Source organism: Macaca nemestrina, chromosome 1, assembly GCF_043159975.1.
Source record: "Macaca nemestrina isolate mMacNem1 chromosome 1, mMacNem.hap1, whole genome shotgun sequence".
Classification (NCBI taxonomy): domain Eukaryota; kingdom Metazoa; phylum Chordata; class Mammalia; order Primates; family Cercopithecidae; genus Macaca; species Macaca nemestrina.
This window is the reverse complement of record NC_092125.1, coordinates 113,783,224-113,788,816: the sequence shown is the minus strand read 5'-3', so window position 1 is coordinate 113,788,816 and position 5,593 is coordinate 113,783,224.

Here is a 5,593-nt window from a genome sequence, read left to right as displayed (position 1 = left end):
CACTACACATACAGTAGTCCCCCCTTATTCGCAGTCCACTGTTTCAGCTACCTGTGGTCAACTACAGTCTGAAAATAGTAAATGGAAAATTTCACAAATGAACAATTCCTAAGTTTTAGACTGCATGTCATTCTGAATAACATGATTAAATCTCATTCTACCCTGCCCATGATGTGAATCATGCCTTTGTTCAGCATATCCACTCTGTACATGCTACCTACCTGTTAGTCACTTAGCAGCTGTCTCAGTTACCAGATGGAAAAACACAGTATATATAGGGTTTGGTACTATCTGCAGTTTTAGGCATCCACTGGGAGTCTTAATATATATTCTCCACAGATAAAGGGAAACTGCTGTATAATTGTAGGGTAGTGATTTTATGAACTAGTTTTACATTTAAGAAAAATGAAGCAGAGAAATGTTATATGTCTCCCCAAAATTCAAACACCTAAGGAAAGACAGAACTAGGATCAGAACTAAAATTTTCAAGTTCTCCATTCAGTTTGCTTGATGTTTAAACCATGTTGGGGTGTCTAAGGAATCCCAATAAATAGCTCTCTTCTTTGCCAATGTTCTGTACAAATTGAAAAAGGACTGGCAAATGGAAAACCAAAATATCCTTTGTTTCTGGTAGAGGCCAGGTTGGAGGATGTGGTAATCTGTTAGCCAAGTTGGTCTGCCTGTACTGAACCCCAATAAGGAAAAACCCTCCCCTAGAAGAGCAAAATAAAATGCTTTCTCTCTGTGAACACCTCACTCCCAATAAGGAGGAACATGGAGCTGAGCATGCCCAGAGGTATCCATCAGGTAAGATACTCCATTCACCCTGGAAGGGTGAGCAATGGAGACGAGGAGGACAGGAGTAACACTAAATGAGCTCCCTTTAACAAAAGGAAACATCATGAGTTAGGTAAAAATATTCTTACAATGCGCCAAATTTATTTAATGTCAATCTAAGTGAGGCCTCATTTGAAAAGTCCACATCTCACCCATCCAACTTCCATTAAGCCAGATAGATATGTCCTCTGCCTCTCTGTTAACAAAGACAATAGCAGTTTTTCAGGCCTTAAACTCCAAAGTACTGTGAGGTAGAGTGGAATGGAGTGTATACTAAACCATCCTGAAATCACACCACCATATTCAACTATTAGTTCTGCCTCTGTATAAAATTGACCTGACTGACCCTGACACAAGAAAAACCTCTGTGTTTCGTCAGTTTGTCAACTAATAAAAAACTACCTCAATCATAATACAGTTTTCATTTCTCGTTCCATTCCCACCTTCAGATGTAGTATTCTTTTTTTTTTTTTTTTTTTTTAGACAGAGTCTCTGTTGCCTAGGCTGGTGTGTAGTGATGCAAACTTAGCTCACTGCAACCTCCGCCTCCTGGGTTCAAGCAATTTTCCTGCCTCAGCCTCCAGAGTAGCTAGGATTACAGGTGCATGCCACCATGCCTGGCTAATTTTTGTATTTTTAGTAGAGATGAGGTTTCTCTATGTTGGCCAGGCTGGTCTCAAACTCCTGACCTCAGGTGATCTGCCCACCTCTGCCTCCCAAAGTGCTGGGATTACAGGCTTGAGCCACCACACCTGGCTGACAGTAGCATTCTTTTAAGCCCAAACAAATTTATCTTCTAGAAAAATTATCTGTTAGAAGAATCTGGATTTTAAATAGAGTGCCATCTTAGCATATTCCCAATTCATTATCAAATCCAGTTGCTTATTAGCTTCTTATAGCCAATGCACAATGCACAGTGTACATTTATAGAATAAGAATACATAGATGGATTCCTCAAATCAAGGCAGCAAAGATTACTAATAGTCAAAGCCTTTTATGAAATAGGTGGAGAGCAGGAATGGTTCTCATCATATCCTGTCTCTGCCATCTTGATTCATCTACAGTAAAAAGGGGGAAGGGTGTGGGTGTAGAAATACGTGTAGATGTGTGTGTTGATGTGTGTGTGTGTGTTTGTGTGCGTGTGTTTCAAATTGCATTTTTTGGCTACATCTCCAGTGAGATGATTAAAGAACTTTAGCTCTTTGCAACCAGCCCAGCCAAAAGTTTGACTAGGCTTCACTTTCCCAATATGGTTCTCATTTACTTTCAGCCTTACTCATTTATTATTTGTCTTACAGAGAAAAAGGCAGCAAGAAAAATCAACCTTGGGGTTCGTTAATTAGGCTTGCATTCTTGTTGATATATTTCAGGAAAACAATTGGTAACTTTTGCCCTACTCTCTGGAGAACCTTATAATGTAGTTCTATTCATTCATCAGGGCTCAGTGAAGCTTTGGGTCCCACCCCCGTTTGGTGATCCTTAAATCCTTTTACATATGGAATTGTGGACACCGCATCAGTTTTTAAAACGAATCTTTCTCCCTGCAGAGCTTCAGCAAGCAACCACTAGGGTAATGTCAAAGATCTTCAGTGGTAAGAGGACAAGGAGCAAAGATTTTTATCTTACTTTGTGATTTTCATAATTAAAAAAAAAAAAAGAAAGAAAGAAAGTAAAGGTAAGCACTAGCTCTCTCACTGCCCTCACTCCCAAACACCAAGCATTCTAGTTCTGATTTCCTGTTGACTTGGTATGTGAGATCCTGACCCATCTTAAACTTAGTTTCATTTTTCATGATAAACAAAAATAAAGGCAGGAAACTGTTGGGGATGTTTTCCCAAATGTGGAACCAGATAGACTCAGGAAAAGAAGTCATATATGTGCCTTCTCAGCTCTTTCCTCTTCACATTTATGCCTCTAGAAAAAAGACTGACATGGTTCAGTCATTTTATCCAAGCCCCTTTTGTCATTTTCACCAAAAGAAAATATTCAGGCTGGGATTCCCTAAGTAAGAATGGATCCTTCAATAAAAGGTTCTCTATTAATTATTTAATTTTCTGCTCAAGGAAATAGTCTGGGTGTTGTAGGAACTCAGAGATGAGTTCTACATTTGGTTTTCCAGAGGCTTTGCCACAGCCAGAGGAACTAAGTACCATAGAAGAATTCCACATATGAGAGAGCTTTGTACATGTGATCCATGACGGAAGAATGGCCCCCATTTTCAGAGATGTTTGAGTGCGTGACTTAGGGAGGGATTCCAGGAAGCACTGAGGAGTGGCCATGCAGGCAGCCAACGATGCCAAACCAGCCAGAACTGTGCATGCAGGGACATGTGTGGCAGCCCCTACAGGCAAGCCAGGGCTAGATGTTGAAGAATCCTAAACGTCAAGTTAGCGAGTTTGAAATTCCCAGGAGGTACTGAGGAATCACTGAGAAGGCTTTCTTCCCATCTCTTCCTGTAACTGACTGCAGAGCTGCCCCCATCCACCGTGTAGCCATTGCAAAGAGGCTCATAGCCTATAAGTGGCTTGTTGGCTGCAGAAATATGCAAACTGTCTTTAGTTTGACTTAGCCATCTATGACTGGTTTGGCTTCAGTTTGCAATGACCCAAGGTTGCATTAATTATTTTCAATAGCAAAACCACAGTTACTTTTGCGCCAACCTAATATTAACCTGACCACAGCACCAAACTGTTCATCTTTAACCCTGACAGGCTTGAGCACAGACTGCAAAGTCCAGGGCTCATCCTGACCTCCAGAATTACCTCAAGCGAAATGGATGGCTGGGTTAGAACAGGATCACAGTGATCAGGAGGACCTAGCATGTTTTTAATCCCCTCCATTATGAAGAATTTTGGCATTCTATTCTACTGTGAAACTATATTTGCTTTCTAAGAGACTGGGTTATGACAGCTCAAGAATGACTCGACATTTCTCTTCATCCAAAATAAGCAGGCATATTGCTCAATGGGTACCCCATGACCACCTGAATAAAACCAATATCTTTTCATAACCTCATCCTGAAACACTCTCCAAGCCTGCTGGTGGGTCCAAAGCTGGCCTGTCTTATCCATGGACCCATTCCCTGGAATTCAAGAGGTGCTGCAAAAATACTGCCTCAGAAAGCTCTGCCTGTGGCCCTATATCCCCCATTTGAGATCAGTTCACTTAGGTGCAAACATTAGAGGCTGATATTATAGTGTGTTACCTTGGAGAGAAGATGTTCTTTAACTCAGTGCAATGTTTCAGATTTAAAAGGTCTCCAAAAAGGTCATTATTTCAAACTTGAGAGTCTCTCATGAGAACCTCTACTGTTCTTTCTATCTACTGCCAGCACCTTTTAAGTATTAACTCGCTTACTTCTCATTACAGTGTGGGAGGTGTTATGAGGAAACCGAGGCACAGAGAATTTAAGTAACATGTGGATGTTAATGAGTGAGTGGCTGCAGTTTGGAGCTTAGACACCACGTTCCAGTGTGTGTTCATCACCAGGCTTCCTTCTGGAAGGGAGAGACAGAGTTGGAGTCTGGAAAACAGCAAGGGAGGGTCTGGATCAGGGGACTGTGAGCAGGCCAGGTTATGTGAGAGCTGACCGAGGATATGGCCTAGAGGCTGATTATGGAGGTTGTGAAAATTGCTATGGAAAAGAAATTTCCAGAACCCAGATTTTGGCTACTTTTGAAAGCACTTTTGAGGTAATACTGTCCTCTAGTGGCTAGGTAGCAGGTAGTGACTACCCTCCAAATAAATAGCCAATGAGCCTTGAGTGGAGATGGTATGACAAGTCAGTGGGAAACTCATTTTGCACTCGAACTACAGATTCCAAAGGAAAGGCAAACCCCACTGTTATGGTCATTGGTACAGCTCAGGATTTCTGCCTCCCCCGCCCCGTGTGTTGGCTACAGGCTAGGCTCAAATCCCAATTCTGCTTATTACTGCTGAAAGGCTTTGGTCATGTTAATTAATCTCATTTTCTCTTCTGAAAAAGAGACAGTCTTGAAAAGATTGACCTTCCGTGAAGATCAAATGAAGTAACACGTGTAGTGTGCCTGGCACGTCATAAGCGCATCACACACGTGAGCTGTAGCAATACTAAGGAGCAGTGGCAAGAGCTGGGGGAGGAGTGGAGACGAACAGACCTGGACAAATTAGTGACCTTTCTGGGACCCCTACAGAACTGTTCTGGAGAAATTAATTCTATTTTTCCAGGTACTTTTAAGTTCGCTTTTCCTAGCATTTCTTGTATATTCCTGATTAATTTTCCACTCAAAAATTTCACTGGTTCTCCCTGCCTCCCATATTAATCTAGAATAATTAATTTCCCCAGAACAGTTCTGTGGGCAGGGAAGGCTCTACACTATGCATCCTCCATCCCAATCCCCAAAGCTCAGACCGTCCTGGCCTGGGTCCCCACTGCTGTCCTGCCCACGGGCTCCCAGGCTGTGCTTGCTCTTCTCCCACCCTAACCCCATCACCACAGAAAGCCCCTCCTTCTCCAAGTAATTTCCTACCTGAAATCACCCACTCCCTACCTCTAACAATCTGTGATGAGCAGAGGACAACATAAAGTTTGAGAGAAAAGAAACCATTTGTTCACTTTGAAGTTTAATTTTGTAATAAACTTCACTTAATTCTGAAGTAAATTTGCAAAGCCAGCAAAATTCTTTCAAAGTCAACCTTGCTCAGGCCTAGTTGCTTATTTACTGCTAAGCTGGATGTTTTCATTAAAAGATTAACTTTGAGCCTTCAGCCTCTTCTT